At 40.5% G+C, this 14,044-nt stretch overlaps 1 protein-coding gene across 2 annotated transcripts in view; it reads left to right on the top strand.

Annotated features, from left to right (window-relative positions):
• LOC126189039 (T-kininogen 2) overlaps positions 1-14,044 on the top strand; it is a 171,458-nt gene that overhangs the window by 120,884 nt on the left and 36,530 nt on the right. The gene's annotated exons all lie outside the window — the stretch shown is intronic.

Below are 14,044 nucleotides of genomic sequence, written 5' to 3' on the forward strand. Positions count from 1 at the left end.
CAGGTGGTGGCAAGAACCAAGGATATGATGTAGTGCTAGTTCCCACCTGCGGAGTTTTGAGAAACTGGTGCATGGGGGTAAGAATTCAGATGGCACATGTGACAAAATGGGCACAGAGGTCACAATTGTGACAAGAATATTGCGGAGATTGGGAGGGAAACAAAAAGCTATTCTAGGTGTAGTGGGAAAAATCTCAGACAGAATGATCGCATTACAGGGCATGATTTTAGGAAGTCATGGCCTTGTTGAAGTAGCTAATTGATACATTCCTGACCAGAATAATACTGAGTGACCAGTGGTCTGCTCCGAAGTTTTTTTCGGAGGGATCAACAGTACCAGGGCTGGATGTGATGCCCCGGGAAATCTGCTTATGAACTAGGCTGGTGGGGTAATTACATCGAGTGAAGGTTGAGGTAAGAATGATGGTGTACAGCTATTAAAGAGTCTGCATCTGAACAAATATGTTTGCTTCAAACACTAGGGCTGTATGGGAGGGAACATTTGACATGGGCAGGATGACAACTGTCTAAGTGTAAATACCGTTATTTGTTAGCAGGTTTAGTGTGGACAGAAGTTGTAACTGGCCTTTGGTGAGGGCGAGATCAACATCAACATCAAGGAAAGTCGCACGGGATTCGGAATAAGACCATGTGAAATTTCTTTCGGAGAAGGTATTCAATGATTCCACGAATTTTAACAGGCCAACCTCACCATGAGTCTGTATGGTAAAGATGTCATCAATGTTTCTAAACCAAACCAGGGACTGAAGACTTTTTTGGATCCCAGGAAAGCCCTCTCCAAGTGACCCATGAAAAGGTTGGCATAGGAAGTAGCCTTCCTGGTTCCAGTGGCCATACCCCTGATCTGTTTGTGTGTCTGCCCCCCAAAGGGGAAGTAGTTGTTGATAAGTATAAAGTTGATTAAGATTTGGAATTGGTTGGGTGCTGGCTGGGGAAATGTTCAACAGCACACAGACCATGTACATGGGGATGTTGGTAAAGGAGAAGATGGCATCAATGGTTCATGTTCTTGAGGAAAAAACCTTGTTTCACAAAGTGCCTAGCATCCAACACACGTTGGTCTATCAATTATTCGTATGACTTTGAACATTGTTGAACACATTCTAGGTTGATTTCTGAATGCATGCATAGTGTACGTGATGTCTCTGTCAGTGGAATCCTCGTCACATCTAGAAATAAACTTTCCTGCAGACAGAAGGGGCTATACGAGCTGAGCGGAGTACAGCCGAAAGAAAGAAAGCCAACCACTGAACCACTGTCTGATTATGTGGTTGACTGGGTTTACAAATGATGATTACCAGTGAAATCCATAGATTCAGTCTACCAGAGTGCGAATAAACGACTAACAGGAATAACAGGTAAGAAAGATTACATATTATCTTCCCGGTGTGCCCAAGAAAATGAAACTTTGACAGAAAATTTTCGGTCAGATCGATATACTAACAAGGGTCAGTTGTACAGTCTCTGGCTAACAGCCGCTTTAAGGTTTATTTTGGAAGTAGCGCGGAAAACACGTTGTACGAACACGTAATAACACCTAACCCGAGAATAATCACGGGATAACTAAACTGGTGATTCTGGCAGAGTCAGTCAACTGGCAAATAAGCTTTGACACCGGCAGGAAATGATACAGAATTAGTGTTGACAACATTGTTTGTTAGAACGAGGAAGGAGAAGAAATGGTGACATCACTTAAATTATGCAAGAATATGACGATTCCAAATTTATAAAAAAATTTCGCACTACTACTTTTCGATCTCGTGCTTGAGAAACTGGAGCGTATGAATGAAGTGTAAAACTATTTCCTAACGTAAAGCTTTTTGCTTGTAGGAGGCCTAATAGGCATTTGATATTGGTACTTCATGAATTATATTCTGCCGTGTTATAAAAATGACCATTTCTGCCAAAACAGTCTCGTTTATTTGGCTTGTGTTAAAATTGCTGTGCTATTATAAAGGCCTATTTTGTTTTATCTCACAGATAGTGACAAAATATAGGCAATCAGGTCGAGAAACCGCGCACCAGTTTTGGGTCTATTTGTAATTACAGCTTTTTCAGTATTAGACAGTGGCATTTCGATTTTTCTTGTAGCAAAACGTTTGACGAACTTTGATGAGGTAACAGATCCTTTTGCAGAAAGGAAAGCACGCCATGTAAAGCTGTAGCAAGATTAGAGAGAGAAAAATTCTAGGTGCTAAGGATTGAAGAAACGTGTACTGTCTTGCTTGTCTCTTGTCTTTACTGGTTTTACGTATCCTATACTTAATTTTACATCACACAAAGCAGCAAGTTGTTAGCTAATAGGGAATAGAGTTTGCAAATTTTCTGAAGAAGAAGAAGAAGAAGAAGAAGAAGAAGAAAAACGAGGGGCAGGATGTCAGACCGGCCGGCTGGAAGCAGCAGAGGCACCATAAGACATTTTAATTTCCACTGTCCTGAATATAGTTTGATGGCGTCCAGTACAAAATATACACGTTTCAATTCCACAGACCGAAATACAGTGACGTGCGATAGAAAAACGCTGTGTGAAGAGGCGTGGCGCTGCACTTTGGCACACTTAAAATCATTCCTCAGATACGTATGTTTTATGTATCAGACCCTTCAGAAAGATATGCGCTACAAAATGAACATATTTTTGAAAATTTGATTTTCTTTTTTTTGACGTCCTATCTCAAACGCTTGAGGGATGCGACTATCTACTATCGCCCCAGTTCGGAAATATAGTAGATACGGGTGTGATGCGCAGAGCAGTCTGAGTTATAATAGGGAAGCGGGTAGTCTCAACGCGACCTGTGTTTACATTTAGTGATTTTGCTGTTTCCTCTTTGTCTACTGCGCTCACGTCAAATGAGAACAAAATTGATTTCTTTGGTCGGGAGCTATCATGTGAATTAAAATACATTCACATATTCACAGAAGGCTAAAATGCTTTATTAGTTTCAGATTTTATTTTATTTCCACCTTTCTGATAGTCGAGCATTAATTGCCATGCTGAACAATGAAGTTATTTTTATCGGTTTGCTGAAGAAATTTTCTTTTATTAATCTTTCCCACTGAGGCAGTCAATATATTTGAAACAAAGAGTTTAATTTCAAACTATTGGCTAGTTTCAACTGTTCGGTACATTTCAAGTGTACGTTTTCATCTTCTAGCACGTATGGCATTATGCCATAAAAAAGAACCAGACATGAGATAACAACGTACTGGTACCCAAGGAAACTTACATCCCGAAACCACACTGAAAAGCTTAATATCAGGTCGATGCCTACTTCACTGGGAATCTGGGACTCATTTAAAAATCAGCTCTTTGATGACGAGCCATGTAGAAGAATTTATAGCTCTGAAGATCACACTTTTGTGTCATTATTAAAAAATATACTGGCACGTTTGTGTGATATATCTTAAAATGTAATACGTGAATAAAAGACCAAAATTATATGTGAAAGCTTAGCTTCTCTTCCAGCGTATTGGCCTTAAGAGACCAATATTATATGTGAAAGCTATGTTTTTCTTGTAGCAACATTATATACATAAATTTAAACCATTAACTTTTCCTGTTAGTGTGTTTGCACTACTTAACAGTGATGTTGCTATTGGCTGACTACACCACATGTCCGAAGCTTTGAATATCCGCTGTCATCGGCTGGCGAGATCATGTGACATGAGCTATGACTTGCTTACAAATATGCATCGAAATCTCGATTTCAATGCTTCGGAAAGTAACATACGGTGTTTGGTGGAATTCGAATTTATACTTTCGTAATATGAAAATATGCAGTGTATATGTTACTGCACATCAAACGTCTTTCCAAAAGGTGTTTGCTGCCCTGAGTTTTGTTTTCTAAAGCGCCGGAGAATTCTACGCCCATGTATAAAACCATAACCATTCAAAGGATTGATAAGTTCTACAGTTGCGAGAGAAAATATACTGTCAATTAACAGGGAAAAGCTATATTTCCACCCGGGAGAAAGTGTATTTTTAACTGGGAAATTCGGGAGAAATCCGGTAATTTTTTTTCTTTGTTCACGTATACACCCTGTGTTGGAAAGGTTTCGGGATAGGGTTGCAAAGTAATATTTCCAGGTGACATTACATGTGAAGGAAAGCAGGTCCTTCACCAATGCAGCATGATCAAATGTAGGTTTAGAGCTGAAAGTGAGACCCACGGATAATTCAGATAATTCAGAAGGGGAGAGTGCTTTAGATGAGAGGTCGAGGACACTGTACTGCTGTGACTGGTTCTTGTAAGTGTGAGTTATTATTGGTCTGGGAGGCAGTGGTGAAGGTTTTGGGATGGTAAGGAGATTGGCCAAGCTTAGTTTGTAGGAGATGAGTGGTGATTGATGGTATCACTGTTTAGGGAACTGTAGAGGGACAGGAAGGGAAAGCCACTGTTCAAGTAGTTTCAGAGAAGGTGGGATAGCTTTTTGAGGTGAAGTCTTATGTTGGTGTTGTTGCAGTTTGAAGTTGGCTTGGTGGCTGATACCATCCAAGGAAACATGAGGGGCAGATAACTGCAGGATTTTGTAGAAGGAGAGAAGTGTGGTGGAGTGGAAATTGGCTGATGAGGCGCACAGGTCACATATTAGCTGGGTAGGAGCAAGATATTGCTGTATTTGAAACTGTAAAAGAGCCTGGAGTAGAATAGGATTGCATCCAGAAACAGGAACTTTCAATGTTAGGCCTTTCGGAGTAACTCCAAGGAACAAAGCAGATTTCAAGAAACAGAATGGGGGACCTCGGCATGTTTCCAAAAAGAACGGATGTAATATGTGATGGGATTCATCAAGGCAAAACAGGACAGTAAGGGTGTCAAAAATCATGGGAGTGGCAAAAAAGATAAGCAGAAGGCAGATAAATGATAGTAAAACAGAAGAAAAACAAGGAAAACATTCTGAAAAAATCAGACAAATTCATGCAAAAATGGTGAGAACTGACAACGGTTAACAAGAGGTAATGAGTGGGTGAGAATTGCTCAGCATAAAAATGATGTATATCATACGAAAAAAAAAAAAAAGATTGGAATTAAATTGGTTGGGAAAGCTGTGAAAAAAGACAATTTTAAAAACTGTGTGAACAGAAAAAAAAGTCATGTGATAAAATGTAAGCTACTTAGCTTGGCACTTAAAGTAATGTAGGATACAGCAGCAAAAGTCAATCACACTTCTGTCCACATACAACCGACTAACAAAGAATGAGACTGAAATTTTGAGAGTTGCCATCCTTTCCATGTCAAATGTTCCCTCCCACACAGCCTTGGCGTTTGAGGCAATGTATTTGTTTGGATGCAGACTCTTTACAGCAATACACCACTATTCTCACCTCAGCCTCCACTCAGTGTAATTACCCCACCAGCCTAGTTCATAAGCACATTTCCTGGGCCATCACATCCAGTCCTGGCCTTGCTGATCCCTCCAAAAACCAACTTCAGAGGACATTACTGGTCACCCAATATTATCCTGGCCTGGAATTCCTTAATCAGCTACTTAGACAAGGCCATTACTTCCTAAAATCATTTTTTGAAATGTGATCATTTTGCCCAGCACACCTAGAATGGCTTTTTGTCACTCTCCCAATCTCCACAATATTCCTGTCAGACGCTGTGCTCCCTCTGCACCCATCTCCCTATCCTATGGCCCCTACCCCTGTGACCATCCCCACAGCAAGATTTGCCCTATGCACCCTCCTTCCACCACCAATTCCAGTCCTGTAACTGGCAAAACATATACTATCAAGGGGAGAGCCAGCTTTGAAATGACATGTCATATACCAGCTATTATATAAACACTGCTCAGCCGTTTACATCAACTTGACTATCACTAAATTATCAGTTAGGATGAATGGGGTTAAGCAGAGGGTGTGTATTGGCAACACACAATATCCTGTTGCAGAGCATGCTCTAAAACATGACAATTGTGACCTCAGTGCCTGTTTCACCACACGCGGTTTCTGGATTCTTCCCCTAGACACAAGTTTCTCAAAACTCCACAGGCGGGAAGTAGCACTACAACATATCCTTGGTGTTTGCCACCCACCTGACCTTAATTTATGTTAATTTCTTCCATCTCAGCATTTCTTCACAGTAACTATTACTTTCTTCACTCTGTTTTAGTTTTCTATGTCTTTCATTTTCTTACCTGTCTATTTCTTGCCATACTCCTCCCATCTCCGTTACATGCAGTGCACTTAGATTTTCACTCTTATTAACTTGTACACGATGTTTTAGCAGTAATCTCTGTCTTACCCCATCTTCCACCTTTAACCTCTCGGGATTTCAAATCTCATTCGATGCAGCCCCCAGCAACCAGTATTTCCATCTCATCCCAACTGGTAAGTCTCCCCTGACCTGCAGTTGTGGTTGTTTTTTCTGAAACTACCCGTTTCCCTAGACCTCTCCAGTCCTTTTCCTTCACCCCTCTTCCTTCCCCTTCAATCCTTTTGCCTGAAGAAGGAGCCACTGGCTCTGAAAGCTTGCCTAATTATAACCTTCTTTTATGTGTGTGTTCTGCCACCACTTTGTGAGTAGATTTTTTTATCTATCCAATTACATTATAACAGTTTGATGAGCTGTTTCATGATTCATACATTAGGGCTCTCTGTAAACATAGTCTTGGCTACTGTATCAAAACAATTGACTCTACAAAGTACTGGTTACTTTTTTGCATATATGTTAGCACATCATACTTAACTTCACTTAGGGAATAGTTTCCTTTCCTGTCCATTTCATGCTGTTTACTTACAGACTATAAGGCCCTGTCTAGGGCTTAGAATGAAGTTTTGTGTTCTGATGCAAATGTCTGTAACAGGTTGATGACAGACATTGGGCAGGAAAGTGAGAAACCAATATATTAAAAAAACAAATTAAAAAGAGTATGTTATTAGCCACTCCTTATATAATATGTCGAAAACCAGTTAATACAACACTTCATACCAGACAGTCTTCTTTTTAAGTTACATGAATGCTTGGTATAAGTTACAGGATAAAAACAGCAACTGGGATGATTGACATAATTGGCTAAAAGTGTCTACAAGTTGTTGGTCTAATACAGTAAATGTTTCAAATAACTTCCATTGTCACAAATGCCCCAAATTGCTCTCAATCAAATTTCATTTTCTTAGCCATTGTATAAGAGCTAAGACCCCTAATCCATTTACACTTATCCATTGACTATGTACATCTACATTCAAACTCTGCAACCACTGTGAAGGGCATAGCAGAGGGTACTTCCATTGAACCAGTTGTTAATGCTTCTTACCATTCCATTTAAGTACAGAGTGCAGGAAGAAAGATTCTGTAATTGCATCTGTGCCTGCTGTAATTAATTTTAATCTTGTCCTTATGATCGCAATGTGAGTGATACATAGGGGATTATAGTATACCGTATTTACTCGAATCTAAGCCGCACTTGAATCTAAGCTGCACCTGAGAAATGAAACTCGAAATCAAGGAAAAAATTTTCCCGAATCTAAGCCGCACCTGAAATTTGAGACTCGAAATTCAAGGAGAGAGAAAAGTTTTAGGCCGTACCTCCAAATCGAAACAAAGTTGGTCCATTGTAATATGAAACACAATTTAGGTCAAATGAATGACGATACAGCTACAGTTGTTTGGTTCGAGTCGTAAGCTTAGCAGTTAGCTTTACCAGGTAGCCATTACTATGCGTCAGGCGCTCCGTCTGTATTTATACGGGTACCCTTCCTTTTTCGCGTGCTTCGTCTGGTTTGAATTGATTGCTTATTTTTCTTTGATCTGATAAGTGCCGTTCTCTTTGTTATAGGTGTTTACATCACTCTAAGCTGAAAATGCATTACTGTGCTGTGTCATGCATTGTTTGTCGCATTCTGATAATGAGAGTTTATGACCTTTCGCCGCTCGCGGCATGGCTTGCTCTTGTGCATGCTACCGTCGACCTTTTTTTAAGTAATCGTCTTATTGGCGAAACAATGGCAAGAGACTGCTATTTGCTGTTACTTACAATACTGCTTTCTTTGATAATGATCAACAACAACCAAATAATAGACTGCATATGATAGATGATGTTCTGAATGAGAGTTTAGCGGAAATTTTTCTCCATTTGAAAATATTTGCAGACGCCTCTTTAGTACATTAAATTCTGCACAGAACTTAGTCATCTTAGATTTAAAAATCTAGTCAATTGCCGTGCTTCATTTCTGACTGTATCACTATTAGGCATAAGAATAATACGAATATAAACATGACATGATATGTATATTCCTCCGCCTTTGCTGTTGTCTCACTCTAGTTTTGTAGTTTATTAGGCAGACAGGATTTAAATGAGATAGCAGCAAACACGAAAGAATACATGGCAAAATGTTTATATTCGTATTATTCTTATGGTAAAGAGAATACTGCATGTGTTTCACAATTCATAATAGTTCCTATTAGCAACCATCTCTTCTCACAGGTAGGAAAAACATTCAGAAATCAGAATGTAGAGTTGGCCATATTGACAAACATCCCAAACAGTCTTGCCAGTCAGATTTTCGTAATACATTGAAATGCTGCTGCATTCGAAGATGAACAGAACGGAATTTGTATTTACTTCATTGGATAATGAATAAAAATGCAGTGGTCGAAACTCGTGGCGGAGAAAAAAAGCTCGTCTTCCAACTTGTTTTTTAATTTATTTACTGACGCAGAGGTTTTGGCACCAGTATTTATCTTTGTGCCTGCAAAGCATGCCTGCGTAGCGCTACATATATTTGATGGCAGAAGTTAGATGTGGCGGCACCTACCAACATTTTTCAGAACTTCCGCTTACTTTGCACTCAATTCTAAGCCGCAGGCGGTTTTTTGGATTACAAAAACCGGAAAAAAAAAGTATGGCTTAGATTCGAGTAAATACGGTATTCCTAGATTCATAATTTTAAGCTGTTTTTGAATTTTTGTTAGTATCCTTTCTCAGAACAGTTTGTGTCTATCTTAAAGTGTCTGCAGGGTCAGGTTTTTCAGCATCTCTGCAACACTCTCCCATGGGTCAAACAAACATGTGACCATTTACACTGCCCTTCCTGTATACATTCAATATTTCCTAATAGTCTTGTTCGGTACGGTTCCCAAACACTTGAGCAATATTCTAGGATGGGTCGCATGAGTGATTTGGAAGTAATCTCCTGTGTAGACTGGTTGCATTTCTCCAACATTCGACAAATGAATCAATGTTTGCCACCTACTTTAGCTATGATTGGGGCTATATGATTGTTCCATGTCATAGCTCTATAAAGTATTACACCCAGATATTTACATTAGTTTATAGATTCCAGTTGGGAGTCATTGATACAGTAGTAAGTCATAGGATACTATCTTTTTTGTTTTGTGAGTTGTACAGTTTTACATTTCTGAAGTTGTCAGCTTTTGCACCACTGTGAAATCTTATTAATGTCTAGCTGAATATTCGTGCAGTGCTTTCCAGACAGTGTTTCACATCAGATAACTGCATCTATTCAGTTCAATTCAAAATTCCAGCCAAGATAACATTGTCTAGACACGACTGTGGGTTCTTTGTGTGCTCTGGGAGAAGTTTCATTTTTAACTATCTTTTTTACTCCATTTATAATCGTTAGTACCTCCTTCTCAATTTAAGAATAATTGCTCTGTGCTGCTTACAAGATCTTAGAGGCAAATGTGAATCCATTTGGATTTCTAAGAGACAGCATGGCACCAATGCTGTATTGAGATGCGTTGTTCTCCAGAGTCAAAGGCTTACCGAGGATGAACATGGTCAAGCACGGAGTGAAGCAGAGATGATGTTTCAATGTCTGGAATGCCGACTGACACACCTCAAACCACACAAACCTTCCTTCTTTCTTCTGAAGCTGATTCAACAAATGACAAAAGTGAGCAACCTGTAGATTGAATTCTGTGCAGTAATCTACCTTCCTTAAAAGTGACTGTAACTTCCCAATATTAATATGAAAAGGCAAATTTCCTGTGAGTGCAATACGGTCTGCCATTGGTATGATACTGCTCTTGCTTAACATGGACCACAAGTATTGTACTCTAGGGAAAAAAACACATTTCTCAAGCTTGCAATGGAGCACATCGTCTAACAGTCACTGGAAAACCACCTGCAAATTTTGTAAATATTATTGTCTCATGGAGCCAGTAACCCAGAAGTCATTCAAATAGATGATGCAGCACAACTCTGGAGCTTAAGTTACCCAGAATGGCAAATGGTTAAACTGGTATATACAGAGAGGAATACTCAGTATTAATATCTGTCAACAATTGGCATCCAGTGGCAGCTGCAAGTATGCATCTCTGAGATCAGTTTTGGAGATATACTGACTGCCAGCCAATTTATCCAGCAATTCCTTGTGATGCACTATGGGATAATCTTCTATTTCACTTTGTGCATTGGTCGTGTGCTTGAAATCACCACAAAGTCTAACACCACTGTTTGGTTTCTGGGGTGGGGCTAGCCCATTGGCTTGATGACACTGGTGACACCACCCCAAGAATCTGCCATCTGTCGAGTTCTACTTTCACTTTGTCTTTGCTAGCAAACTCAATGGGGTGGGTGAGACAGAACTTGGAACTGTTGATGGTTTCAGAGTTATTTGGGCTTCAGATTTGATAGCTCTACCCAGATCCTTACAGAAAAGTTGATTGAATGACTGCAGCAATGCTTGACGTTCAAAAATTGTACAACCTGAGAAATGAAGTTAACTTCATCTACCAATTTGAATCCAGAGCATCAAGTCCAAAAATATTTTCTGTAAACAGTGAATTTACAACCAAAAGTATGATCTGGTGCTACACGATTTCGACTGGGCCATGACTGGTATCTGTCTGTGCAAGGGAATCAGCTACCTACTGTAAAATACTATGTGGTACTGAGAACACTGAAAGGTGATCAAAATAGCTGAGTCCCCTGTGCCTAATTCAAACTTTGTACAACACCCAGCTATCTTCAAGTCTACCATGATGCAGTGCAACTGTGGGCCCACTGACATACATGGGGGCTCGATTGTGAACATGGGAAATTTGTCCTGTGCCACTGTTCACTATCATTTACTACAAACAGCTGCTAAATGTTGTGGAATACGGCAGGCTTGATAAGGGCCAAAGAAAGGGCATTACCTCCTCTCATGTAGTGACCAGCAATCAGGGCAAGACTGTTGTGCTTGTGAGTGAGAGTCCAGCACTATTGAACAACAGAGCTCTGTGCTGCTGTGAACGGCATGATTGACTGAATGCTGCAGAAACTGGCTGCAATCTGGTGTGACCCCTACCTCTGTAGCAGACTGGTGCCAGGACACCAGAGAACCCGTTCTGTTACCAAGCTCGACCAACCAACTCGACAACTTGGTTGCTAAAGTATGAGTAGTTGCCAATGGGGACCAATCCTGCTGGAGTGACGTGTCACCTGCCACCTGCAAATTGCCCAGAAATGCATTTTGACTACAGAAATCAACTCCTCCAATTATGCAATTTATGCTACATCATCTAATGTTTGATCTGAAAGTGTTGTCACTTTAGTCTGTAACGCTCTGTTTGCCACCACCTGTAACAGTACATTGCAAGTTAGGAGGGAGCTACATAGGACACACTGCATTGCTTACACTCAAAATTACACTGAGGTGTCAAAAGTCATGGGATAGCAGTATGCACATGTACAGATAACAGTAGTATCTTGTACATAAGGTACAAAAGGGCTGTGCACTGATGGAACTATCATTTGTACTCAGGTGATTTGCGTGAAAATGTTTCCAACATGATCACGTCCACAGGACAGGAATTAACAGACTTTGAACATGGAATGCTAGCTGGAGCTACACACACGGTTCATTCCATTTTGGAATTCGTTAGGGAATTTAGTATTCTGTGATCCCCAGTGTCAAGAGTGTGCCGAAAATACCAAATTTCAGGTGTTACAGACAATGCAGTGACCGACGACCTTCACTTAATGACTGAGAGCATGGCATTTACATAGAGTTGTCAGTGCTAACAGACAAGGAACAATGCATGATATAACTGGAGAAATCAATGTGTAACATATGACGAATGAATCTGTTAGGACAGTGTGGCCAAATTTGGCATTAATGGGCTGTGGCAGCAGACAGCTGATGCAAACGCCTTTGCTAATGGCACGACATTAACTGCAGCACCTCTCCTGGGCTTGTGACGATATCAGTTGGACCATAGACAACTGGAAGAGCATGGGCTGGTCAGGGGAGTCAAAGTTTCAGTTGGTAAGAGCTGATGGTAGGGTTGAAGTATGGTGCAGACTCCAAGAAGCTATGGACCCAAGTTATCAACAAGGCATTGTGCAAGCTGGTGGTGGCTCCATTATGGTGTGGTCTGTGTTTACATGGAATGGACTGGGTCCTCTGTTCCAACTGAATGGAACTGGTTATGTTCAGCTACTTGGGGATATTTGCAGCCATTCACGAACTTCATGTTCCCAAACAATGATGTCATATCTCCTCACAACAGTTGTTTGTGACTGGTCTGAAGAAAATTCTGGACAATTCAAGTGAATGGTTTGTCCACACAGATCACCCAACAGGAATCCAATCGAAATATTGTGGGACATAATCGAGAAATCAGTTCATGCACAAAATCTTGCATATGCAACACCTTAGCAATTATGGACAGCTACAGAGGCAGCATGGCTCAGTATTTCTGCAATGGACTTCCAGTGACTTGTTGAGTCCATGCCATGTTGAGTTGCTGCTCTACACCAGGAAAAAGGAGGCCTGAGACAGTATTGGAGCTGCCCCATGACTTCCGTCACCCCAGTGTACATCTACATGCTAACCCTTGTAAGTTGGCTATCCACTCCCCATACAACTGGCCGGGACACTTACGATATTGATTGAACTGCAAGTGGGCAGCTGCTACATGCATTTGCTGACTGTAGTAGTGCATTAGTAATGTACACAACTCTAAAAATCCTGTTTTTTCATGGTCTGTAAGTGCCCTGCTATTTCTGTACCACCTCTTACAAGCTATTGCTAATTGACAGCAACAAAATGCTCTGATCCACTGGCTGTGATTCACCTTACCTGGCATTATAGCGTAAATAATTTTCCCACATTTCTGGGATCTCATCAAAACCAGCAAATGGGGCCATTGATGGTGGTCCAGGCTGTGCCGCCTGTACGTGTGTCGCTGGCTATGGGACAGCAAAAGGATGGGTTCCTGCATTTGCTCATGCTGTTGTTGCAACTGTTCTGCTGCTGCTGTTTGAACTGCTCCTCCTGCAGCTGCATTTCTTGCCTCCCACAGTCCAAATATGCTGTCAGCGATGGCAACAATATACAACACTAACATCAAGAGCGAGTTCTCATCACCAGCTATTATATCTCCTGTAGCGAGATGATTGCAACCACAAAAAACACTTGAGACAGGCATGAAGTATTATGACATGTGGAGCTCATGAGAAAAATAATGTGTGTACCTAACTAGCAAGCTGTGTCCAAAGGCACTATCGGGTCCAAACACAGAACAATATGAGTGTAACAATGCAAAGAATTCACAAAACTTATCTGAGCACTTATAAGCCAAGTAAGTAAGAATGCGGGCAGTTGTTAACGTCCAGCTGGCTTCAGAGTCCATGGTGTCAAACCAAGAATGTTAAGTCTCCAGGGGCACTGCCCAATTTAGACAATAGATGTGCTGCTTACGGTGGAATCACGGATCACTCTGACTTTTGATATTGAACATCTCATCTGATGTACATCAGTTTGGCAAGGATACCAGAGGGGAAGATTTTCAAACAGATTTGGTAGGTTCATCTTATAAAGCGTAAACAGATGTATTTATGTTGATTTACATAAAAATAAAGTAATGCTTTAGGCTCTGTTTCTGATGACCTAAATCCTATATTTGATAAAACAAATTTATATAGATACTTAATCTCAATCACGAACTCCCATTTCCCTGGGAAGAAAACCACTAAAATAATATTTTTCACAAAATTTTAAAGCAGTGTCAAAGAAGGGTTAATGAAAATGAAAATTGTAACACTAACTTGATTGCTGTGTTAATCCTTCG

Source organism: Schistocerca cancellata, chromosome 5 (genome assembly GCF_023864275.1).
Source record: "Schistocerca cancellata isolate TAMUIC-IGC-003103 chromosome 5, iqSchCanc2.1, whole genome shotgun sequence".
NCBI classification, from domain to species: Eukaryota; Metazoa; Arthropoda; class Insecta; order Orthoptera; family Acrididae; genus Schistocerca; species Schistocerca cancellata.